Source organism: Pongo pygmaeus, chromosome 17 (assembly GCF_028885625.2).
Source record: "Pongo pygmaeus isolate AG05252 chromosome 17, NHGRI_mPonPyg2-v2.0_pri, whole genome shotgun sequence".
In the NCBI taxonomy this organism is placed as follows: Eukaryota; Metazoa; Chordata; class Mammalia; order Primates; family Hominidae; genus Pongo; species Pongo pygmaeus.
Genome location: NC_072390.2, coordinates 41,828,007 through 41,855,886, shown reverse-complemented (window position 1 = coordinate 41,855,886; position 27,880 = coordinate 41,828,007). Strand labels below are relative to the sequence as shown.

General features: G+C 36.8%; 1 long non-coding RNA gene across 2 annotated transcripts; it reads right to left on the bottom strand.

The window, feature by feature from the left end:
- Positions 1-1,478: 1,478 nt before the first annotated feature.
- LOC134738438 (uncharacterized) lies at positions 1,479-27,563 on the bottom strand. 2 transcript variants are annotated; one of them, XR_010124161.1, is made up of 4 exons: positions 27,346-27,563; positions 17,786-17,936; positions 6,418-6,438; positions 1,479-1,883 (listed from the first exon to the last, which is right to left on the bottom strand). It is a non-coding gene; the product is annotated as an uncharacterized LOC134738438 (long non-coding RNA). The 2 variants fall into 2 exon arrangements; XR_010124162.1 differs by lacking the exon at positions 6,418-6,438 and adding an exon at positions 6,312-6,385.
- Positions 27,564-27,880: the final 317 nt, after the last annotated feature.

The window sequence follows — 27,880 nt, the reverse complement described above, 5'->3', positions numbered from 1 at the left end:
AGGTGTTAGGGTTAATGACAATTCCACATCAATATCTGGCAGCATGCTATTTACAATAATGACATATTATAAGAACCTGTATTTTAATTATAAGAAATAAAAATTGATGTCAGCAACAAGTAGAAGCAAATTATGCTCTAATGATTTTCTAATAAAGTAATCTGCTCATAGATCACAGGGAATACAAGCAAAAACCTGTTAATTTTGAGCCCAAGTAATTATTTTTTAACCTTTAAATATTAAGCAACTTGCAAGAGGCTTCTCAAGGAGTACAAACCAATGGTTTCTTCCCCAACAAGTTTTTGGGGAAGGTGAAAGGGTCAAATGCGGAATTTCAGAGATAATTAAATGTGCTTAAAATGCAAATGTTTACCTGGAAGGGACACATTAAGTCTGTTTTTACCCTGTGCCTAAGCCAGTTTTTTTACCTGAGGCGTATGTGATAAATTAAGAGACCTGTGCAGATTCCTAAAATTCCTATATTTAAACAAGAGGAAGGGAGCACACAGCAGAATCTGTAGAAATTTCACAAAATCTACCCCACCCCATCCTCAACTACAAGCTAATTTAATCCCAGAGAAGGTAAATAGGAGGATTAAATCTAATGATACATATAAAAGTGCTTTGGCAATTACAGAGTAGTATATAAATAGAAGTTATTCAGACACTTTTGACTGGAAAAGAGAAACTGTTTTCAATACTTAATTACATTTCCCTCTGTATTTCTAAAAGTAAGCCATCTTGCAATTTTATATTAAGAAATAGTGAATGATTGTATTTGCATACAGGCAGTAGCATAGAAATTATATTCCTATTCAGTGGACCTCCAATCAAGCAAAACAAATCGACAAATTAAAAACACTAGGGATGAACGTTGTGGCGGTGAAGCCCTTGGCACATGTTTTTCTTCATTATTTTTCTTTACCTTACGTGGGGCTGCTTCTAGAGTTTATTTTCAAAGGTAAAAAAAAAAAATGATAAAGGAAGCAAAGCTAACAAGGCAGATGGCTTGTCAAATTAGAAACAGGAAGCTTTTCCAAAAACAGAATAAAGAATGTGGAGACTTATGAGAGCTAAATGTTCATTGTGGGCCTGTGGTGCAGTGCCTTCGGATGTAAAAATATGGCATCACCATAGTTCAGTCTTTAATTGTTCTTCCTTCTTAGTGGGTGGGAGTGTTCATTGTACATCTTCCTATACTCTTAAGGAATTCTGGGCTTTTGCCCATAGTATCTCTCTGATTTTTCTGGAAGATGAACTCTTTAGCAGGCGAACACAGCTTACACAGTAACTCACAGGTATGCCAAGGGCATGAGGCAGGCCCAGCTCTGCACAGCATTGCTGCAAGACAGTGGAAAATAGATCTAGGTTTGAAAATCACCAATTTGTACAATAAATGGGTATTTCTATGGGAAAATTAATTAACTTACTTTAGGATCAGTTTTCTAATCAATAAAAAATAATAAAGACAATAAAACTACCTTGCTAAGTTTTATTCAGAATTGAACATTATCAGGATTTGTTACTTACATACAATTTAATAGCTACCTCTATTGAGTCCTACATGCCTTCCATTAAGTACTTTGTATGTATTTCTCATTTAGTACCCCCAGACAACCCTATCCCATAGGAAATATTATCTCTTTTCAAAACAGAAGCACTGGAGCTCTGCGAAGTTCATGCTTAGGTTCTTATAGCTAAAAAGTACAAGAGTCAGTGGGAGGGGCTCGTGTAATTCAGAGCCTGCTTGCTAATTACTATAGTATATAGCTAGTCCAAGGCCATAGGAAAGAAAAACTCATTTTTGTATCTTCAGTCCTTTTGTGATGAAGGAATAAAAAAGTTGTCTCCATGGTCTTCTGCAATGCCAAAACTGTTGACACCTAGAAAAGAAAAATGATGATTCCTTTAAGCAACAGGAGATAAAGGAATAAAAGAAAGGAAAAAGATTAAATGAAAGAACATCTTGGCTACTCTTATGAACTAAATGTTTGTGTCATTCCAAAATTGAGTTGAAATTCTAATTCCTATGATTATTTTGGTATTGGAAGGTAATGCCTTTGGAAGGTAATTCGGTCATGATGGTGTATACATATGTAACTTACCTGCACGTTGCGCACATGTACCATAGAGCCTAAAGTATAATAATAATAATAATAACAATAATAATAATAAAAAAATCAAAAAAAAAAAAAGAAAATCAATAATTTTTTGGCACACACAAGTAGTAGAAACATTAAAACCTAATAAATAAATGTGTAAAATTGATGAAATAAAAAAAAAAAAATCTGAAATTGTAGACACTCGTGCCTCTAGAGAAACTTTTTTATTCAGGCTGAGAAGGATGAACCACATGAAGAATGACTAGAGATGAAAGATGATGTTAGATGAGTTTCTGTTCTCTTCGGTAACTTTTCCGTCTCCTTCACCTCCTTATCCACAGCACCCTAGGGTGAAGGATAAGCAAGAAGCTGACAGCATTGCTAAGTTCGGGAACATGGAGTCAGATTTTCTTGCCATTGTATTCATCATCTGATGCTATTTCTTTTTTACTATCTGTCTCCACCTCCCTTTTTGGGAGCCTTTGGCTTTCACCTCTTCTATCTTTCTCCTCTCTTTGATATTGTTTCTCTGCCAGCCCTTTGAGTACCATCTTCTTTTTTCTATTTCCCGTTCTCTGTTATCCTTTAGTGTATTCTTCTCTATATAGACGTCATTAAAAACATAGTCTTTATCTCAAGAAACTGTTTCAATAATAAAATATCTCTGTATTTGTTAGCTTTTGTCCTTCGAGAATCAGATATCAAGAATTAAACATGCAAATGACCTATTATGGAAGATACCAGGGAGAGAAAATGGAGAGGGATACTGGGGAGACCTGGAAAGCCATTAGACCGCGGTGGCGGAGGTCTCATCCTGAGAGGAGAGGCGGAGGCTCTCCACCGCGGATGCTCCAGGTGGAAGCCCCTAGCCTGCCGTGTAGTTCTAAGGAAAGTTCACTAGGGGGAGGTCTTGAGCCAAAGTCATCATCAAAGGAGTTCTACATGTATCAGGAATGGGCCTGCTTTAGCATCCCTGATGCGATCAGGCACTGGCTGGGTGCAGCCGGTGGAAGCCATAGCCTCAGTCAGAATGTGGAGATAAACTTCAGCATACAGAAGTGAAAGCCATCAGAAAATTATGCTCTGTGATTTGTGAAATGCATTCTCATGGCCACCATACTCTTCTTAGAGATAAAGTCTGAGAGTGTGTGTATGTGTGTGTGTGTAAAAATTATCCCTCCATTTTATTGAAGTAGACCTTACTTTTTGAAAAAGGATTTGAAACACGTAAATAAAATACCTCTGTGGGCTATTTACCAAATTAGAGATCTGCTCTGAGAATTGCTATCAGATCCACTTTTGCTAAGGTGGTAAAAGTTAAACATATTTTCAGCAGGAAAATAGTTATTTAACAAGCTATGGTGAGACATTTGTGCATATTCCAATAAATGTCAGCAGCCATCACTGCTGCTCTTATATTTTTATCTAAAAAGACATTTATCTGATTGACAAATTTCCTTTAAAATATGTATTAGTACAATTAACTTAGGAGCCAGAAAACACAATAGTTGGTAAAAGTTGTCTTTTATGTGAATGTTGGTCTTATATAGCTTTATAAAATCAACTAAGAGAAAAAAGCAAAAACTGAGAAATGTGTTTAGTCTTATGAATTTTGAACTAGTCCAGTTAGGATTAAATGTAAAATTTAATAGCTGTTACTGGATATAAAACTCAACTAAAATAAATGTATTCTATATACTATACCTTCTAAAGATATTATGTAAATAGATATAAAAGGGTCATGATAATCAGGAAGCCAGAATTATATGTTCCAATCCTCATCCACTATTGAATAACGCTATGTCTTGTCATATGTTCAATGGAGGTAGTATATTTAGCAAGAATATAATGAAGAATACAGCAAAATACAGAAAGGAGAGGGGAAAACTGAGGAGCAGACTAGTTTAAAGATACTATTACAGGCAGGCGTGGTGGCTCACGCCTGTAATCCCAACACTTTGGGAGGCTGAGACAGGTGGATCACCTGAAGTCAGGAGTTCAAGACCAGCCTGGCCAACATGGCAAAACCCCATCTCTACTAAAAGATACAAAAACTAGCTGGGCATGGTGGCGGGTGCCTGTAATCCCAGCTACTCAGGAGGCTGAGGCAGAAAAAATTGCTTGAACCCGGAAGGCAGAGGTTGCAGTGAGCCAAGATCATGCCACTGCACTCCAGCCTGGGCAACAAAGCAAGACTCCATCTCAAGAAAAAAAAAAAAAAAAGATACTGTTACAATATTGATTTCCAGAAAATTTTGATTGATTTTTTGATGACATCCCAGGTTTTGGCCCTTATGAGTTCCCAAACACATGATATTCTCAATATGGTTTCACGATTTTGTCTATGCACACCTGTTATTTCAGTAAAAAACAAGCAGAAGTAGAGATGATTAATCAGAAGGAAGGAATGGACTTTAAGCAGAGTATAGTAAGGATTGAGATGTGGTTTTCTGCCATATTTGAAGACAATAAGACAGGACAGGCAAGGCCGTATAATTAGTAAAAGTGATGGTGATATTGAACTTTTGAGATTGATAAGCTCTATTAGAGTTCTCAAGAGAACACAACCAATAGGGTGCATGTGTGTGGGGGTGCAAGTGTGTGTGTGTCTGTATGTACACATACATATATATGTAGAAAGTGTGTGTGTGTGTGTATACACAGATGTTCGTTGACTTATGATGGGGTAATATCGTGATAAACCCATCATAAGACAAAAACGCATTTAATACACCTAACTTAACAAACATCGTATCTTAGCCTAGCCTACCTTAAGTGTGTTCAAAACACTTCCACTAACCTGAAGTTGGGCAAAACTAACACAAAGCCTATCATATAATAAAGTGTTGAATATATTATATAATTTATTGAATACTGTACTGAAAGTGAAAAACAGAATGGTTCTATGGGTATTCAAAGCATAGTTTCTACTGAATTTGTATGTCTTTTGTATCATTGTAAAGTCAAAAAATCATAAGTCAAATCGTTGTAAGTCAGGGATCATCTTTGTGTATGGGAGCGTGTATAAAAATATTTATTATAAAACATTGGCTCACGTTACTATGGAGGCCAGCAAGTCCAGAATCTGCAGGATGTAGGATGGCAGGCTAGAGACTCAGGAGAGCTGATGCTGATGTTCCAGTTCGAGTCTGAGGCCATCTGCTACAGAATCAGGAATTGCTGATGTTGCTGATGAAGGCTGAAGGCAGTCTGCTGAATTCTGTCTTGCTCAAGGGAAGCTAATCTTTTTGTTTGATTCAGGCCTTTGGTTGATTGGATGAGGCCCACCACATTACAGAGGGTTTTCTGCTTTACTCAAAGTCCATCAACTTAAATGTTAATCTCACCCAGAAACATCCCACAGAAACATCCAAATAATGTTTGATCTTTTCAAATATCTGGGCAACCCATGGCCTAGCCATGTCAACACATAAAATTAGCCATTATACAAGCCTTCCAGGTTTCCCAGCTCTGGCAGCAGGAATAATTAACTAGGTGATGTATGGCACACTCTGATGCTATGTAACAGTGAAAATACATCAGAGAGGTTGGGTCAAGTACCTCATAAAAAGCTTTTGGAGACATATGCTCTCTTCTTAAGCTTAACTTCTTGCTGAAATTTAAAGGGCATTTTTCTATTGGCCTTTCTGTTATGCAATATTTTATTGAGGTATAGCACACATGCAGTACACTACACAAATCTTAGGTAATAATTGAATATTTATATTCATGTAACCACCATCTAAAGCAATATATAGATCATTGTAAACACTCCAGAAGACTTCTTCCTTTCTCTTTTCAGTTCATATACCCCAAAGAAAAACACAACTCTGATTTCTATCACTGAAGATTAGTTTTGCTTTTTCCTGAATGTAAGATAAATCATACAAAATTTTCTCTATTAATGTCTGGTTTCCTTCATGTTGTCTGAAACTATAACAGAACTGTGATTACCTCCATGTGTGATATAACAAATTAGTTTGTCATAGTTTTATATACCCGTGCTGACAAAAGAAAACAAAGCTCTGTGTAAGAGACACAGACTGTTTATTACTTATAGGAAAAGAGTAGCCAAAGCAGCATCTGAGCAGCAGTTTCCTGTTCTCCAATCCCCACAAGCTGATGCAGTGACAGCCAGATGCTTACCTACATATGCAATGGGCTTGCATCACAAGGGAGGAACCCCAAATTATGAGACTTGCAACTTACATATACTGGCTGGCACACCTGTCACTCTGCTTCCTAGAGAGAAAGACTTTTACTTTGCAATTTAAACATATCTTCTGGGAAAGAAGAAGAAGATAAGATTACTAACCTGTAATGTGAACAAATGTATCTGAAAGAGAGGAAAGAGACTTTATTAATTTGCATGTCTCTATGAGTTTGTATCTTTAGGGAGACACCATCTCTAGCTTCTAGGGCATGTTTGCCAATATCCTTTACTCAGAATGCCTAGATCATGCATACACCCTGAGATATCCAAGGACAGTTGTCTCCCAACCACATTATTTTTTCTTAAGATTAACACATGTGTTTGTATATAGCAGTCATTTATTCTTTTCTTACTGGTGCCTACTACTATTGAAGTCTATTTATTTAGAAATTAGTTGTTGAGTACCTTCCATGTGCTCAGACATGATATTTGGCACTGAGGCTACAATAATAAAAAGATTGAAGTGCCTATATTTATGAATCATGGCCTCTAGTGCAAATTTTAATATGTAAGTTCCATAGGTCTCTTAGTAGTCTATATTTGGTGTTCAGGTAGATCATGATTCTTTCAAAATTCTATGTAAAATTTTGTGCCATGTTATATGCATTCTTCTGGAGAGAGGAGTGATTGCTTTTATCAAATATATAAAGATGTCTATAACTCGAAAGACTAGGCATTGCTGATGTGATAATTCCATCTCAGAGAGATCTCAACAGACTTTCTTTAGTCTTGCTTCTTCCACCTTATTCCAGACCCCAAGCGTGATGATTAATTTTATGTGTCAACTTGACTGAGTAAGGGATGCCTAGAGAGATGGTAAGACATTATTTCTAAATGTGTTTATGCAAAGAGATTAGCATTTGAATCATAGCCAGAGTCAAGAAGATCCACCCTCACCAATGTGTGCAGGCATCATCCAATCCACTGAGGACCTGAGCATAAAGAGGAGGAAGGGTGAATTCTCTCTCTCTCTTCTTGAACTTGAACATCCATCTTCTCCTGCCCTTGGACATGGGAGCTCCTAGTTTTGGGGCCTTCAGAGTCTGGGACTTATACCAGCAGTTCCCCCACCCCTTTCTTAGGCTTTCAGAGTGGGATTGAATTGCATCGCCAGCTTTCTGGTTTTCTAGCTTGCAGACAGCAGATGCTGGGATTTCTCATCCCCCACAATTTCTGGTGAGCCAATTCTCTATCTGTCTATCTATCTATCTTTCTATCTATCTATATCTTATTTGTTCTGTTTCTCTGGAAAACCCTGAGTAATACACCAAGCCTATAGTTTCCTTTCATTGTCCCCGTTGTCTACCTTCTACCCTGAGCAGTAGAATTTCCCAAGAAAATATGAAAACAATAATTGAAAAAGGAAGTGGTTAAAAGTGGTCACTAAACAGCATGCCAAATGAATAATTTCACAATGCTTCTGACTCCTTTTTATTATTTATTATTTTTTTCTTCTTTTTCCCTTGGACTCTGTTGCTAGGAAAATCTGGCTTCTTTTTAGTGTCTTAAGAAACACTAATACAAACACTCAAGACTAATAAACAGTAATAAAAAAACACTCAAGGCCCACATTAGCACTGTAATGTTGCCAAAACTTAATCCAGAAAAAAACCCTATTGTCACAAAATGCTCAGAACTGCTCTCCTTAGCAGGACACATTTATAGCAAATCTTCCTAAACTGAATACTTACCTGCCTGTGTTCAATTTCTTCTCACCTAGCATTAAAAATAAATGTAATAAATTGACTCTCTTCGTCACTTGAATTTTTGCCTTTTTGGAATATTTGCATTTTAACAGGGGTATGTGTGAAAAATAAGTCTTTGCTTGAGGGAATGTATTACTAATGTTAAAATGTTAGACATTTGTTATAGTCTAGTTGAAGAGGGATTTAAAGATGAGTGAGTTTTTCTGTCACACTGTCACATAGCAGTGCTCAAATCATATCCTGTCATTGTCTCCTTATGTAGGCCTTTATAAAATCCTCTTTCCTTGTTGAAAATGTTGCTTTTGGGAACAAAATGGCTGCATAGTCACAATATGATGTAGTAGAAAGAGCACCTAACTAGACCTCAAAGAACTAGCCCAAATCATGGATCTGCCAATCAGTCTGGCATGACATAGCTCATGTCAATTAATCTAGAGATCCAGTCTGATTATTGGTAATACTGAGATAATTATGCTTGTGATAAAACTTTATTAACTGAAATGTGTTTTGCAAACAGGTATTGTCAATGCCACCATTATACCACAATCACCCCACGTGACTTTATCTGGACTTTATCTACTAGTGATAAAGATAATTCTTAAAAGCTTAGAATTACGATGCTTTCAAAATAAAAATATCAAAATGTGGTCCTGTTGGACTTTGGGTAATAGTTGAAAGGTTGAAGGAAAGAGGGAAGAAAAAGAAGAGTTGAGGACAAGAGATTCTGCTGACTTGTCAATGTGCCATAGTTATTTTCGCTGGAAGAAACGTTATAGTTACAGGTACCTCTGCAGCGTAGAACTCATTAAGTATAGTTTTGGTGCTGCTATAAATCAAGAGCATGTTGCATACCAATTTAGAGATCACTTCAAGTGTCTCCTCATTAGTCAATGGGATGAGAAAGATCAACCATTCAGTCACCAAGATATATGGAGTGACTTAATAGTGCTGGTCTTCTAGGCACGTTGATTATAGCAACTTGGTGGAATGATGAGTGTGTTTCACATCATAATCTATGTGCTAATAAATTCTAGAGTGTTAAAAGAAAGCAAACACATTCACTGCTTATAGAAAGCAGGACACAATATTTCATGGACAGCATTAACATTGCACAATTCATGAGCTGTTGGAACCCTATTGTTTCCAAATTTATAGTAACACCTGTTAAAAGGTGGAAAACAATAGAGAAAAAGTAATTAATCATATTCTTTGGCTTAGAATATTGCCAGTTAGGTCAATTGCTGTTGTAGTCACATCTTCATCTAGAAGAACTGCAGTTTTAATTTACGTCATAGCTTTTCAGTTGAGAATTTTTCTCAGTGAAGAATGTCTCCTATATTTCTAGATGATAGTGAAAATAGTAGCATGTCAGCTACTCTTTAGAAAGAGAACAAATACAGAATCCAAAAGTGGCATACTTAATGGAAGGAATTAGAAAGACAATATTCTTGCACTTGGAAAGACAAGAGACATAGGGATAGGGAAGAACATAACTAACTTGTTCCTTTCTTTTCTTTCCCATTTCTACCAAATCATGTACAATTTGGAAAAAAAAGAAGAGATGTGCCATTTTTATACTTAATACTCCATCATATATGAGCAGCAAACAATTTGAGAACATAATAAATGCCTTTTGGTACTTGAGGAACAAAAATGGAAGTATAGAGTTCAGTGTTTCCAAAAACACTAAAGTATAACTTTGTTTTCTTGGCATGATCACATCAGTTTTTGGCTCCAAAGGTGATCTAGTTTATTATTCCTCCAACTTAACATTCTTCCAGTTAGGTTTGAAATTCTGACATGTCAACATCACAAGAACAGATGAAGTATTTATTAAATAATACAAAGGCCAACAGAAGACCATTACTCAGTGATATACTACTTTGAAAAGAACTAGAAAATTAATATGCTCTTAGATATGACCCAAGAGATGTTCTCCTGAGATATATGAAAAGCTCTAGCTAGTGGGCTTTGTTAACACTCCCTCCAACCTTTTGCAGGTTGCAACTTTACCTGCAACCTGTAAAGTTGACTTATAGAGTTTTAAGGAATGTTGATAACACACGTTATTTTTTTCTTGGCCTCTCAGATAAGTCTTGTAAGAGAAGAAGTAAAAAGTATCATGGCTCATACAGTAGTTTACTAAAATTCCAAAAGAATGCAACAGCACTCTTCTATTCTGTAAATGTTAACTGCATTTTGTTTGTGGGGGAATTTGGAAAGATTCGCCTGGGATTCAAATTGAGCTTCCTCTTCTAGCCTCTACTACTGTGCATAAAACTTGAAGAGTTGGAGACCATGTTCACCAGCCCAGAAGATATACATACACTTGGGATTTTTGAGGTATGTTGTAATCAGGTCAGGTTTATGAGTGTTCTTGGTTGGGAGAATCTAGTTTGTAGGTTTATAAAACATGTAGAACAAGTTCTGTTTTAGTATTCAGAGGTTTCCTGTGAGCCCAACATTTTATGGGATGCTATTTCCAAAAAAAATTAATATTTAATGTAATTTTTAAAATTATTTGCTTTTTGTAATATTATTCAGATAAATAACTTCTAGAGCATTTGTTCTTAACTTCTGACCCTCTCTTCTATAAGTCATATATATAGAAACATAGAAATGTAAAAATTTCATAGACCCTTTGAAACTTATTCTTGGTTCAACAGATCCATGGTCTCCAAGTTAAAAACCATTGTCCTGGAAAAACTGGAGTTGTATCTGCTTAAATGTATTAGTGTCATTTCCTAGGTAGTGCAGGGACTTGGTAAGCACTTCTTAAAACCTTTTGAAGAAAATAGCAGATAGAATATTTTCTATTCTCTGCCCTAAAATCACATTTACTGTACCACTCAGAGACCCAATAAGGTCATAAGTTGCCACTTCGAACATTCTTTCCTTTCATTGCTTGACTACAAGGAAGAAGAGTCAGGAGAGTAAAGTTCCTATTTCAGCATTTCATGAATCTGATCATTACATGACCTCAGAATGTTACATTACAGTCTTCTCCCTTGTATTTTGTTTATGACACTGGGTTAGCTAATAAAGGGGACTCAATGAATTTTAAATGGTTTTGTAAAAGAGAGACAAATATTTTGTTTGCTCTTTTTACATTTTTATTCAACTCTCCCTCCCCTCTCTCTTTCTCTTGGCACACAAAAGGTTGTTGGACATTATGAAAATTCTGTAATACAGTAATAAAACACTTTGCTCATGAGAGGCAAATAAATGCTTAGTAATTCCACTAAAACAAATAGAATCACATGAGTTTTATAACATGGTTTTAGCTTCAGATACCACATCAAAATTCATCTGCCTGCCCAACCTCATCTGTCATAATTTTACTTCCCTTGTTACTTTGTCATTGAATTAGTCTGGTTTTAAATCAAATGAAAAACAGTTTTTTAAGATGAGAATGATAAAGAAAGGTTGTGTAACTCAGTTTTTTCTGACTAAAAAATTTATATACAAATTCACCTCTGTAAATGAAAAGCTACAGAAGTAATAATTTTCATCCCTGATTGACTCTAATATTTTTGTCATTAATATGAGAAGCAGCCAAACTAGACAAAAGAAAAGGACATTTTATTTTCACAGTGAAACTTGGGCACAATATTAAGATGTTCTGGGACTATATGTATGCCGAAGTTTGGTCTTTTATTCAATAACTTACAAATTGAGTGTTTTAAAAATTTGTCTTAAGGAAAATATTAAATATATACAAATGTAGACAGAATAGTATGATTCTGTGACCAGTCTTTAAACTGATTTTGAACTCACTGATTGAGTTATGGTATTTCAGAAAGAGTAGATAGTTACTGCTTTATTTCCTTTCCACTCACATTTCTTCTCCTACATTATTAGAATTGAAGCTAAGTAAATGCCTTTTGTGTAAAATTAATAGTTCCTTGTTTAGAAAAAGCCAAGCAGTTCAAAAAGTATAAAGAAAACATGTTGTTTAAACCATATGAATTTTCACCACCTCCACATTACTCTAGTTATTATTTGCTGAGCACCATTTCATACACCTCCTTACAGAGAGATCAGTAGGAAATGGAGCAAAAAGTATTATCCAAAACAACATGGTACTGGTGCAAAAACAGACACATAGACCAATGGAACAAGATAGAGATCTCAAAAATAAAGCTGCACACCTATAACCACCTGATCTTCTACAAACTTGACAATAACAAACAATAAGGAAAGGACTCTCTGTTCAATAAATGATGCTGAGATAACTGGCTATCCATACAGGGAAGACTGAAACTAGGCCCCTTCTTTTCACCATATAGAAAAATTAACTCAAGATTGATTAATGACTTAAACGTAAAACTGAAAACTATCAAAACTCTAGAAGAAAACCTAGGAAACACCATTCAGGATATCAGCCTTGGCAAAAATTTATGACTAAGTCCTGAAAAGCAATTGCAACAAAAACAGAAATTGGTTGGGCACGGCAGCTCACGCCTGTAATCCCAGCACTTTGGGAGGGCTGAGGCAGGCAGATCACGAGGTCAGGAGATCGAGACATCCTGGCTAACACGGTGAAACTCCATCTCTACTAAAAATACAAAAAAATTAGCCAGGCGTGGTGGTGGGCGCCTATAGTCCCTGCTACTTGGGAGGCTGAGGCAGGAGAATGGCATGAACCCGGGAGGCAGAGCTTGCAGTGAGCCGAGATTGCTCCACTGTACTCCAGCCTGAGTGACAGAGCAAGACTCTGTCTCAAAAAAAAAAAAAAAAGCAAGCAGAAATTGACAAATGGGATCTAATTAAAGAGCTTCTGCAAAGCAAAAGAAACCATCAAGAGAGTAAATAGACAACCTACAGAATGAGAGAAAATTTTTACAAACTATATATACAACAAAGGTCTAATATCCAGAATCTATAAGGAACTTAAACAAATCAGCAAGCAAAAAACAAATAACCCGTTAAAAATGGGCAAAGGTTGTGAACAGACACTTTTCAAAACAAGACATACATGTGACCCACAAATATATGAAAAATTTTCATCACTATTAATTATTAGAGAAATGCACATAAAAGCCACAATGAGATACCATTTAACCCCAGTAAGAATGGCTATTATTAAAAAGTTGCTGGTGAGATACTGGCGAGGTAACAGAGATGATGAAACACTTATGCATGGCTGGTGGGAATGTAAATTAGTTCAGCCACTGTGGAAAGCAGTATAATTTCTCAAAGAACATAAAACTACCATTCGACCCAGCAATCCCATGACTGGTTATACACATAAATCAGTCTACCAAAAAGACACATGCGCTTGTATGTTCATCACAATGCTATTCACAATAGCAAACACATGAAATCAACTAAGTTGACCATCAACAATGGACTGAATAAAGAAAATGTGGTCTATACACACCATGGAATACTATGCAGCCATAAAGATAATGAAATCATGTCCTTTGCAGCAACATGGATGCAGCTGGAGGCCATTATCCTAAACAAACCCATGCAGGAACAGAAAACCGAAAACCACATATTCTCACTTATAAGTGGGAGATAAACAAGAATACACATAAAGATGAGAATAATAGATCCTGGAGACTGCTTGAGTGTAGGGGGTGGGAGGAAACATGGGTTTGAAGATTACCTTTCAAATACTATGCTCACTACTTTGGTAATGGAATCATTCATCCATCAAGCCTCAGTGACATGCAATTTACCCAGGTAACAAACCTGCACATATACCCCAGAACCTAAAATGAAAAAAAATTATGTAAAGTATTATCATACTATATTTGCTGTTTAAAATAAAAATTGCGGAATTCAAATAAAGAAAAAGAAACTAAGTAAAACCGAAATAATGGTTTCTTCAAGAGATACTCAATCCCTTAAAAATCTTTACATTTTAATATAAAAGGATTTATACAAAATTACTTTTCTATTTTAAATTGTATCTATTTTTATTTTTGATTTGAAACCATAATTCGGTGCTTAAATTGATTCACTATTTACAGCCAGTCTTTTTACCATGTCTTCTCCATATGTATGTTTTTGGTTTTTATTTTGAGACAGGGTCTCACTCAGTCACCAAGGCTGGAAAGCAGTGATGCGACAACGGCTCACTGCAGCCTTGAACTCCTGGGTTCAACCAATCCTCCAGCCTCAGCCTTTTAAGTAGCTAGGACTAAAGGCACACACCACCGTGCCTGGCTAATTAAAAAAAAAAAATGTAAGGACAGAGTCTCGTCATGTTGCCCATGCTGGTCTCAAACTACTGGGCTCAAGCTGTCCTGCCTAGGCCTACCAAAGTGCTGGAATTACAGGTGTGAGCCACCATGTCTAGCTCATAATTGAGTTTTTATTATGCTTCATCTCTTGTCTGACTGGTATCGATTCTACTAAAGAGTGCTTTGGTCCCTAAGTTGCTAACAAAGTTGCTGACTTTGTGGAAATGTCTCTTGTGTTTTGTTTGAAGAGCAGATGGTATAAACTACTGGGCCACTCATTCAGGACTTTTCAGATATTGTCTACTGTCTTCAGGAATTGAATGTTGCCTTAAAGACATCTGTAGCCAACCGAATTTTCCCATTTGTACACTATTTGCCTTTCTTGTCTCATGCTCATTGTCTTAGTCAGTTTATGCTGCTGTAGCAAAAATACCACACAATGGTTGACTTAAACAGCAGAGATTTATTTCTCACCATCTGGAGTATAAAAAGTCCAAGATTATGACACCAATGGATCCTGGTGGGTAGCTAGTGAGGGCACTTTTCCTAGTTGTTGATGGTCTTCTTACCTCTGTACCTTCTCATGAGGGAGAGCAGAGAGAGAGAAAGGAAGTGCCCACTCATGTGTCCTCTCCCTGGCCCCTTGTCTTTTTGTAAGGGTACTAATCCCATTCATAGGGCTCCAGCTCCATGACCTAATTACTTCCCAAAAGACCCACCTTCTAATACCATCACATTGGGGATTAGGATTTCAGCATGTACATTTCAGAAGGGACACATTCAGTCCATAGCATTCATATGATGTTTTTCTGCATTGTTGAAGTCCAGTAAGTTTCACAAAATGTCTCAGATGATTCTGTGTCAATTTTTCAGGGTGTACTTTCAATTTGCAGATTTGAGTTTGTTCTCATTTCTGTGACATTTCACCTGTGATATTGCTTTATAATTTTAATTGCTCCATTTTTTCCACACTCTTCTTCAGAGACACCAGTTATGTATAAACAGGATCTCTTTTTCTTTCATACATATCAACTTCCAAGCAATCATTTTTGTTTCCATTGATCATTTTTTTCCTAATATGACTTTTATCTTTATCATGGTTTGGTTTTCTCTTATATTTCCTCTGGATCATGCTAGATCATTTTTTTCTTCATCTTTTGTCTTATAATTTCTTCTTTGAAGTCTTACATCTACCCTGAGATCTTTTCAGAAATCTTTTCAGAGATCTTTTCATTGAAACCTAACAGGTTGAATGCTTCTGTGATACAGGAATATTTGTTGCAGTATTTGGTAGGTGTGCTTATAGTTTGAAGTTGTGAAAACTTCCTTGTTTCATTGGAGGTAAAAACCTTTTTTTCTCTATTAGTTCTCAGTAGGAGTGGCTTCCTTTCCCTGGGAGTGATCAAATGCTTAGAACAGACCGATTGTAGGAACTAAGAACACGGGATCATTTTCCCAATTCTTGCAACTACCTCTGCCCAAGAAAATTTGGGGTAGAGGAGGATAGAATCATTTGTCCTGATACCAGAAGTATGGCTACAGGATAAAACACAATAAATATGGTTATAAAGAGCTTTTTCTCTGCTCACGCAAGAAGAGAAATACAGAGTCAGGAGCCTGACTGTATGTCCAGAAGACTGGGCTGGTTTTGCCATGTTGCACTCTGTATAAAATAAACTTTTGTTATAGAGTTAAAATATGAGCAACACACTTTGGAGGTTCTAGTTCTGTTCAAACTTTTTTTAAAGGTAGATAGAAACCTCGCCAGGTGTTTGCACCAGCAATAAGAATAAAGTTGTCCGGGCACGGTGGCTCATGCCTGTAATCCCAGCACTTTGGGAGGCTGAGGCGGGCAGATCACAAGGATAAGAGATTGAGACCCTCCTGGACAACATGGTGAAACCCCATCTCTACTAAAAATAGAAAAATTAGCTGGGCATGGTGGCGCGTGGCTGTAATCTCAGTCATTCGAGAGACTGAGGCAGGAGAATCACTTAAACTAGGGAGTTGGAGGTTGCAGTGAGCCGAGATTACGCCACTGCACTCCATCCAGTCTGGCGAGAGAGCGAGAATCTGTCTCAATAAATAAATAAATAAAGTCTAGCTGGAAACATTGACCAGATTATAAATTTCTCAAGAGACCATAGTTTATTTAAATAATAAGCTAACTTTGTATTTTCAGTACCTTACACAGTGTCTAGAAAATAGAAGGTGCTTAATACTAACAAGAATAATAAACAATATGGCTAATAGGTTATTATTCTTGTTACTGCATACTGGTGCCAGATGCAATGCCAATCACTTGATATGCATTATCACATTTTAATTCTCATACAAAATGAACAACTTATTAACTCCTCCTGATCTTCCTGATAAGGAAACTGAGCCTCAGAAAGGAAAATAACCAAAATTACACTACTGTTTAATAGATATAGCCAAAATTGAACCAATGCTATCTCATTCTAGAGTGCATGTGTTTAACCACCATGAATGGAAAAAAGGAGGAAGGGAAGGACAGAAGAAAGGAAGCTACACTGAGGGTAATGATTGACATAAGCAAGGATTTTAAGGTTCTAAAGCATTATAGTATGAAAAGAAGAAAGGTTGATCTTAGAGCAGCAATGGAAAAGCACAGATTTGCTGTAGAGACTCTGGCACTAGGGGCACAGGGAGCGTGAAGCACACACAAAAAAGTCAACACACAAAAAAAGTTTATTAGAAACCAATGCCAGCCTGCCAGTGGTGAGCAGGTAATTATGGACACAGCCAGAATAGACAATGATATGGGGAGAATATTTGCCTTTAAATTGTTCAGTGTTTTTCTTAATCCCTGCCTTCCTAACTACCATTGGCTTTTCTTTTCTTTTCTTTTAATATATAAATAGGGACAGATCGAATGACTGATTGATTGATTGACAGTTTTATCAATATACAATTGATATACAAAAAACTGCACATATTTAATGTATACAATGTGATGAGTTTGGACATATGAATACAACTGTTTCCATTAACACAATCAAGGTAATAAATGAATCCATCACCTCCAAAAGTTTTCTCATGCCCCTGGGTTATTTTTGTTGTTGTTGTTGTTTGGGTTTTTTTCTTTACAGTAAATATACTCAACATGGGATCTACCCTCTGAACAAAATTTTTAAGTCCGTGATGCAGTATGGTGAAGTATACTTCAAGATTGTTCAGCAGACCTCTAGAACTTATTCATCTTGGATATCTGAAACTTTACACCTCTTGAGCAATTCTCCATCTTTCCCTCCCATCAGCCCCTGGCACCTACCATTCTATGCTCTGCTTCTATTAGTTGAATTATTTTAGCCTACATGAAATGAGATACACACATACAATGGGATGTTATGTGGCCTTAATAAGAAAGGAATTCCTGTCATGTGTGACAACATGGATGAATCTGGAAGACACTCTAGTGAAACAAGCCAGTCACAGAAGGACCAATAATTTTCTTGAACACCTGGAGAAAGTGTAAACATGGGAAGACTACAACAGTACTCCATATGGACCAAAATAACTCTTGGAAACTCAGTCACCTTGACTCACCAAGAATAACTAGCTCCAGCAGGCCTGAAGTTGGTGGGACACAAGTTTGATGAGAAGGAAGATCAAAGACCCCATAGTCTGTTCCTCAGTTAATTTTCTATACAGCTTTAAATTGGGATACACATGTGCAAGTATATATCTGTATATGTATCTGCAAAACCACAAAATACTCAGTCTACACTAGGAAAACATAAGCCAACACTACCTAATATCCTCTAGGCTCAGTGCTAATATTACTTACAAAAAGGAAGTGTTCTGTGGGTCTGGACGGTGAGATCCCAGCTAAAGGGAAATAAGTTCAATGAGTGAAAGGAGTGTGCTCCAGGTCTGGCTTTTCTTTCCTCAGTAGAACTGAGTGATGTGACCCTTCTTGGCTTCAATAGCTCACTATTTGGGGACAGTTCTATTTGCCCTATCTATGTTTGCTGCACTGAGTCTAAAACCTATATAAAAGAAATCACATTGCAGACACTCCTCAGAGTCCGGATGCACCGGACTGTTGCATTAAGCAACTGAAGAATCTTCCAAGTTCCAGATCTTCTGAGTTCCAGATTCTCCTTCTCATGTCTCCTGTTGTGAGGCTGGCCCTGCTCAGACCTTACTTGCTGTGCTTTCTAGTTCTAGTCTGCCTCTACCACAATTCCACTGTCTATTTTCATGTGATATAATTTGATTCTTGGGAGACAAGTCCTGAGGTAGCTCCTTGACACTCATAGCTAGTTAATACCTCTGTATTCTGCATATCAAAATGTGCTCTTATTTCCATTTCTTCAGGATCTTCTTAAAGGATCAATTTCTTTATTTTTCTCATTCCTGTGTTTATTCTTGTATATATAGGCTCATTCCAACTATCATAATAACAACTTTTCACACCTTTCCTTTTTTATGTCAGGCAGAAATTATCTCTTAACCCATATCGCCACCACATACCCACCCCCTATATTTTCTTTTGCAAGCATCTGTATTCATACTGAGCTTACATAAGATAGATTTTTTGGCAAACAAAGCCCAAAAGGCATATTTATACATCAAGTGATTTATCAATGAAATATACACTATTACTCCTAATTATTACTACTTCCATGTCCCAGTGACAATGCCAATATTTATCTGAGCTCATGACTTACAGTTTAAACTGTTTTATCTTTCAACAGACCCTCTTCCCTGACCCATATATGATCAGCCAAAGTACATAATTCTTAATTGATTCTCAAATGCGGCCAGCCTGAGATGAAAGAATAAGAGACATAGATGTCTCCTAAATAAATAGGACTTTAGATTTAAAGAAGAAAAAATGTAGTATGACTTACTGAAAGTAAAAGAAAATTGAGGAAGTTTTGAAAATGGATATTCCAAGAGGTATTGAAATGAAAATCCACAAAATCTTTGATCTATCAAGCCTTCCTCTAGCAATAAGTTCTTTAGAAATACTTGTGTGATTGCACAAGTAAGAGCATACATAAGCAAGGGTATTAATTGGAGCTTTATGTTAGTGACATTTGAAGGTAACAAATACCCATCCTTCGGGGAATAATCAAATAAACAGGATATACCTAAAGAAAGGGCGTGTATAAAGTAGATCTCCATGTACACGTAAAAGTGATCCATGAAGCAATGTTGAAATTTTTTTAAAGCAAGTTTCAAACATTGAGTAGAGACATAATTCCATTTTTTATAATTCATGCTTCACACCCAGGAAGGTGCCTATGGTTTTAAATTATTCAATAGGGATGAAGATGTTTTATAAATGTAAAAGATTCCTAAAATTCATTGTAGGCTTAATGGTTTGAGCATTTCAACTGTCAAGGTACATGCTCAGATTCTGAAGGTTACTCTTGAAAATATTAATGGTATTTATTCCAGGGAAGTGGGAGATTGGAGAAGGATGATAAGAAGACATGATTTTTATTTTTAAAACTAGTCACCAAATGTATTTAATTAATAAGGAATACTATACAAAACAACAACAACAACAACAATCTCTGAATGGTGCTAGCTACAGTATCTCTTCCATTGACGAGCCAGGCAATGTATTTTCTCTTATCTCTTCCCACCTTGCAGACTCTTCTTTTCCTTCCTTGACTTGTGAAAATATACATTAAAAGGCACATACATAGCATATAGGTTAGGTGTTATTGGATTGAAGTTTGAATTCTAATTAAAGTTGTGTGTTTGACAAATTAGAGGAGGTTCTTTGTAGTTGCTGTTCATATGTTGAATGATGATGTGTAGGACATGCGAAACCACCAGACTTCTGATAGAAATGACTTAGACTCAAGCTTTGTTTGGCCCCAGAAGAGGTGATGTTATCCATTTCAGTTAGTGTGTATCCACATGGTTTAACAACCCCATGTAAAATCATTTCTATGAAGAGCAGCTGTTCCTTCCTATCTGCCTTTCCCCTGTTGTCCCTAAAAATGTTTTCATATATGCTTTGGTCCCTGTGCTTTGATATCATCGATGATGGACAAAGGTGTCTTGCAAATATGAAAGACTATTTTCAAAAAGTTATTTTAAGGCTTAATATTTTGAACATGATTTAAACTGTAGATGCTTAGTATTTTCAATGGTTTAATGTAATAAAACCCACCTGTTATTTTTGGCTGCTTTATTTAGACCATCTGCTCCACAAAAAAAATGAAAAGCTCAACAGTGGATGGAGAATTGTCTACTCCTCATGTGTCAATAATTTATTTATTCTATCCAAGCCTCCAGGTCATTGCAAAACTGTTTATTCATTTTCTAACAAAAGGGAAAGCCAATATTTGGCATTTGGCTTTATTAAAAATCATCAGAGGGAATTCTATTTTTTGATATTTCATAGTTTCCTATTTTTCTCTATGTTAGAATAGCTTGCCAATTGCATTTATTTTAAGGACCCTGATTCTTTGTTCTTTCTGTGGCAGGTTGGGTATCAGCTGGAGAGGTATTTTTGGTGATGGTTAACCCAGTCATGCATCATTCATATTTCAGGTGGTTATGTGAGCATCACATAGTCTTTTTCCTAAATTAAGATGAAGTTTCCACTAGAGATGAGAATTACAAAGGTCAAATACTTTGTCACCAACTACTTTCATTTGAATGAAATGGCTTTGCAATACTATCCTAATCTCTTGGCAGCTTAGTTTACTGGTTTATGATCATGACATTGTTCTTGCCAGTGTTCATTCTTATACCTTTGATCATCTCTAACAATAATAACAACAATAATAGTAACAGCTAGTTTTTACTGAGTGATTACATACTAAAGACACCACTTATGTACTGCTCATCTTTTTATGTAGTGCTTCTTTTTGTTTTCTCAAGTTTTCTCTAAATCTTATGCACCTTTTCTTCTTTTCCTTATTTAGTTATTTCCTCAACACAATTGTGGACCTTACTTATGATTCAAACTGCCACCTCTTTTTAGATGGTAGTTAACTTCACTTCTAGCCACTGAACTTCAACCTGATTTCCAGTTTCTTGTTTCTAGCTCCCTGTGGCATGATTTAGGATTACCTAAGAGAAACAAGGCCTAATGTTTTTTGAGTGCCTACTAGTGTTGGGCATTTTATGTGTTAGTTTGTTTAATCCTCACATAAACAACTTTATTCTCCTTTTAGATTTGGGAAAATTTAAGTATAAATAATTTAATAATTTTCCTGAGATCACTGTTGGTTGTTAAGAAGCAAGCTTGGATTCAAACTCAAGTACAATTCTAAACTCCATAACTTTTACAGCATTTCACGTACGTTTCAAACATAACACTTTCTTCACATCATTGACTAACTACACTTTCTAAGCATTTCAGGGTATCATCCATCCCTTGCAAGATATTCTTTTTAATGTTTCTCTGTTTATCTCGTCTCCACCCACCTCCTTTGACCCTCATCCAAGTCTTCAGTAACCTCACCCTTAGGTCATCCCAGTGACCTCTCTCCTTACTCTTCATTTCAAACTTTTCCTGCACAAAACTACCCAATCCATTTTCCTGAGGCTCTGTTTTCCTACAGTCATTTCTAGAACCTACAATATCACCCGTAATCTACCCATCAAAGCCAAATTATAGATTCAGAATTTTTCTTCAACTTGCTCTAAGCTACTTGTCTAAAGCGTTTGCTATTTTCTTAATTCACTTCACTCACAGCAATTGTTTTACTTGGTTCTTCACATTCTGCTCTTTGCCACTCCTTTCCTACTTCCAGGAATCCTTTCCTTCTCTTTTTGGCCAATCCAATCTTACTCTGGTTCAAAGGTTCCAATGACTTTTTTCTTCTGAGAAAGTCATTTTGCTTGTCTACAGCCCACTAGCATCTCTTCTCCTCTGACCTCCTGCAGCATTTGTAGATGCACTATGCGTTTATCTGTTGCCTTATTTTTGCCCTTCATCATTCGAATGTCCTGGTATTATAAATAAACTTTTGAGGACAGAGGTCTTTTGTGCTACTCTTTAGAGCCTGGCATATAGAAGGCACTTGTGGTGTCCTCAATACACTATGACTGACATGAGCTGTATACTTAGAAGGGACCATCATCCTGCCACACAGAGCCCACAGCCTCCCTGAAAATCTTGACTATAACCTGCTTGTCCCACAGGTGGATGGGACACCCCATCTTTGATATTATATATGCCTAATAGGAAACAACAAACCCTTTATTTAGCTCTTACCTAGGTTTCATATCTAATACAGTCATGTGCAAAAAAAGAATTGGACTTACATGTTACCATTCTTCAGAATCTTCATATAATAACTGAAAATGTAATGCCTATTGTTTGCAGTCATGGGGGAGAGAGAACGCGATGAGGTGAACAATAGTGTATCCTAGGTTTCTTATGTGTAGTCACAATTATCTCTTTTTTCCAAAGGGCATGCTTACAAAGTAGTATTTGAAGGATATATAAAGTCCTCTCTGTCTCTGAAATGGGGTCTCTTATGAAGTAGGCTGGAAAGATTCTAAAGAGCAGAAAAGGTATGATTTACTCAAGTTCTTCTTGGGCTGAACCCAATACTTGAACTATTTTCAAGATAGTGCCCACTGGAGAGATGTTTATTGTACCCTGATGAAGATGGATAATGTGACCATAAATAAGGTAAGTGGCTGGAAACCCAGAGTTCAGACATCCTGATGGCTCTTGAGTAGTAATCTGGGCAACTCAACTCAGTGTAATATGAGACAAAGATCAGGGCCTCTGATGAGATTCAGCTTCTCAGCGAGAGCATGCATGGTATGTAGGAAGCACTGCTTTACCTTTCCAATATTTTAAAACACATTGTCATCATTAGTGGAAGGCCATTTAAAGGTCTATAGAATTCCAATAGAAAAATCAATGACTAGTATAGGATAATACCAAGGTCACATAAAAATGGACATTAAATGGTCAGATAATTCCCAGAGATTTGCTGTGTGATTTCCAATGGGGCATCTAATAGAAGAGTGATTAAGTAGAATTTTAAATGCTCAACAATACCTCTGCTTTGTTTGCAAATTAAAATTAGAATTGGATTTTAAATAGAATTTTTAAAAAATTTTATTTATTCTTACTTACTTTTAGAGAAAGGGTCTTGCTCTGCCACCCAGGCTGGCGTGCACTGCCATGATCATAGTTCACTATAACCGCAAACTCCTGAGCTCAAGTGATCCTCTCACCCCAGCCTCCTGAATAGCTGGAGGTGAGAGGACACATGCCTATAGATCCTGCCTGTAGACCCAGCTATTCAGGAGGCTCAGGTGAGAGGATCACTTGAGCTCAGGAGTTCGAGGTTATCATGAAATATGATCATGCCAGTGCATACCAGCTGGGTAATAGAGCAAGACCCTTTCTCTAAAAGTAAATAAAAATATATAAAATTTTTAAAAATAAAGTTGAATCTACATTTTGGTATGCCAAAACACAACCTAAATTGTATGATGATGTAGAAACACAGTGATACAAAATACACCCAAAAACAAACGGCAAAAATTATCACTTTTGGTATTTTATCTTATTTAATCCACTGACCAATTCTGTGACGTAGGTATTTGTATCCTCATCTTAGAGATAAGTATATTAAGCCTTGGAAAGATTAAATAACTTGCTCAAGGTAAAAATTACAAAGAGGTAGAGCTAGGACTCACAGCTAATTCACTTCTCTTACTTTGCTATTTGAAGTTTTGAGAAATCCTGGAGTAAATAAATCCATTCCACATTGTTTAGACCAAGGTTTTCCATACTCATTTAACCAAAAAAATCTTGTCTTTCATAGAAAAGTTTCTAAAAGCTCAGGTCACTAATGTTCTGTGGCACATACTTTGGAGAATTCTACACTGGGAAGATCAGTAGTTTGGGATATCACATCTCACTACATTGAAAGGAACTGTCTTAGTAGTTGATTACAATTCAGTGTGTGGTCAAGCATGAATACACAAGTCAAAATGCATGCCTTGGTGCGACAGGTTTAAAAGAAGATCAGATCTAGTTTAGCTTCTAAATCAGAAGTGCACAGAGCTATTTGGCCAAAAGTAACCCTTAGGAACTATCAACCAAGTCAACAAATCAGTTGTTGGTCTCATTTGAGATTCTGATCAAATCAAGCAAGAGAAATTGTGGGTGAAATCTTTCTTCTCCAAGGTTGCTCTAGATTTAAAGCAGATGCAATCATTAACTTTTTCAACATTAAGTATTTGCAAAAACAGTCAATCGTACTGCACCTCCCCCAGCTGGAAATCACAGCTCTGAATCATTTCTCCTGGAAAACCCAGATGACCTGACTGACAGCTTCATGTTTCTACTGAAACCTGTGAGTCAGGAGGCCAAGACAGTTCCCTGTAAACAATTTCATGCAGCCATTTAGATGTAGTTACAATGAAACAGCTAGTTTTACATGGCCTCAACAATTAGCCATTATATTTCAAGCTTTTAAAATTAAAAAATGAGCGCTTCTTTTCCTACTTTTGGCTCCGCTCCATTCCTGCCCCATGAGTAGGAGGAGTAAGAATTGGGAAGAGGGGTAGAAATTAGGTAAAGTGTGATTAAGAATATTATTGCTATTTTAAAATAGTCATTTTATATTTCGACGCAATGACGCGACAAATGCCCTGCAAATCAAAATTTCCTTGATAAAAAAAAGTCAGATTAATCAAGATAACTTGACCACCCTTAGGGCAATGCCTAGGTCTTATCTGTTTTATGTTCCAAGAACCTAGCACAGTTCTTCACGGTATATAAAATCAACATAAAAAAAAGAAAACACTGCCACAACCAATAAAATCAAACCCTAACCTTGAAAGCTGGCCATGGAAAAAGACTTTCCATTTGAAGGAGGAAATAGACTCTTCTATCCCCAGCTCTAATCCTCTGACTACACCTTTCCCTTGAGGACCCCTCATTTTTCCTGCCATCAACACTTTCCTGGCCTGTGGGGACATTTCTTCTTTATCATCCAATATATCTTTTTGTAGCAAAATTGAAAAGAGGCTACATATTTAAATAAGACTTTTATTTAAAGCCTGTTGATAAGAAAATGGAGAGACCCAGAGATGAATGTATAACTAGATACAAATCATTTTCATTTGGGGAATACTTTAAGATACATTCTGCTTAGCTCTTAACCTGCTTCTATAATATAAAAGTCATCTTTCTTCACTATGACAAATGAAAAACCTCAATTTCTACATTCCTTAAGACCTAAGGAAAAAAAAAATAAAATTCTCTTTCTTAACTAGGACCTGCTCGACCCTGTTTATTTTTTTATAGCTGTTGGAAATATTACTTCATTTCCCAAAGACCTAGAAGAGTACATCATACACAACAAGTACTCAATCCGGGGGCTTGGCTGACTCAGAAAATCCTTGGGTTAAACCACAAAAACCTGAAGGCAGCAACCTAGCTGAAAACAATAAATTCAACCTGGAGTTTGATTTTGAGGAATGCTGGCTCCTGGTCAGTCTGGAGCAAGGGTGTCTACCTAAGTATTTACACCTCCTGGTAACTAGTTTCTATCCACTTTCCTAAGAAGCTCCCTACCTGCAGGTTGGCAGATTCTGAATGTGAGGATGTTTTCACAACATTTAAGACTCCTGGGGGTCATTTGCAAAGGTGATTTAACAGAAAATATCAATTAACAATTTATGGAAAGATCTCTTTCCTATAATTGACCATTTTAAGGAAATACTTTGCTTCAGGTTATAGTTTCCATAGCTAACTTACAAGAATATCATGTTTTTACAAAAAGTCAACATAATAAATGTAGAAATGAACTCTTATATAATTCATTCTTTCCACATATTAAAAAGACTGTTTTGAAGTAATTCCTGCACTTCGAGCTATGACTTTCCAATTCTTTATAAGAATTAACATTCAAAAATATATACAGATGCTTGAGAATTTTTTCTATAATGAGAATGCATACATATATGTATGCATATAATACATATGTGGAATTAATGTGAAGAACCAGTATAGTACGTGGTGACAAAGCTATTTGCCAAAATTTGTTCATACCATAACTTCCTTTTTAGGATATTTATATGTTTGGTGTGTTTAATTAAAGATAGCCCTTTGAGATTCAAAAATATCTTTTTGCAAAATTCTGAGGATTTGGGGTGTCAAAGGAACGCAGTTTTTTGGATGGAAAAGTGAGGTTTCTTCAAGGAGGAGTCTCATTGACAAAAGGTAGTTAAGTAACTCTGCCAAGGTCAACGTCAACTTCAGTTACTGGTTACATATTTTACAGTAAACACTGACTGCCAAAGTTAACATTGCCCATGATGGTTAAATGGAGGCCCTCAATTATCCCCTCTCCTGGTTCATTTGGTAGAGGTAACAAGAGAGAAGGCTGTGCATGCACTCTGGTTCATTTCCCTTTCATCTCTCTCATGCCTTTTTTTCCCTCTTTTAGTCTTATGTTTGAAAACTGAGAGTCCATCAAAATCATATCTGTGAGCTGTTGCCATGAAGCCTCAAATTCCACCTTTCTGTTCCTGTTACATTCATTTTTCTTTCACCCATTCAGGCTTTCAGGTAAGGAAGTTTCTCCCTGAGCTATACCCATGGGCCTATTCTTTTGTTTTTTAAACTCAGTACTACTCTTCATGTATTGATTTAGCCTGCATATAACACAAGCAACTCTAAAGTGGGTGCAAATGTTCTCAGGCCACCAAAGATCCACTCTCTGATCCTGTGCAGGTCTAGAGGACTTGCCAAGCCTTGACTGGTCATTTCTCTTTCCCAAATCCAATTCCCTCAGGCTAGAGCAGTTGGAAGACCTCCTTATTTGTATAGCCATCCCATGCTGAAGAGTTGTAAATCAGATGTTTCTTTAGAAGTTGCCTTGGATTCCCTAGCAGGAGTCTAGGATCACGGTGTTTCTGGTGTGTCTGCAGAGAAAGAGTCTGAGTGCTGAACAGGAGGTGATAAGCCCGGTTATTGCTGGAGAAGGTGGAAGAAAGGATATTGGCTATGCTTCTCTCCCTTTTGGTAATTCCCAAGAGATATGTATGTCCCTGCAGCTTAGTATCTGACCAGGCTATATTTCAGGGATAACTAATAAATAAAGCTCAACTTATTTGGAAGATGTCTTTGTTACTAATCACTGGCTTACCAGACAGCTCTTTAGTTTCTTTCTGTTGGTTTCTAGTCTCTTCTCTGAGTCAGGTCTCCTGGTGTCCTGGTGCAGAGACTGCAGGCCCCTGAACTACAGAGTCCTGCCCTATCCACTCCCTTCCTTTCTCTTTTGCTCCCTTTTTCTAGATAGAAATCTTGTGCTCTCTCTGTGGATTCCTGGGTTCCAATCTTCCATGGTAGTCTAGGGGTGAAGAGAGCCTTCTACCACCATTCCAGTGGTGCTATGACACTGTTGCTAAGCTCTAGTGATTCTGTTTGCAGGCTGACGGTTACTGGGGAGGACCTTCATGCCACAGGCTCACTACAATGAACACTTCAACGTAACTGCTGGCTCTTTTGGGGTTACCTTTAACAAGGGCACTTTCTCAGCCCAAAAATGTTGCCATGGTCACTGGAATGGAGGTTGATAGAACTATAGTTCCAATCTCTATGGGTATGGGTTCAAGTCAAGCACTTGATTACAATATGGATCTTTGACTTTTCTGTAAACAGCATAGCCCAAGAATGCCATG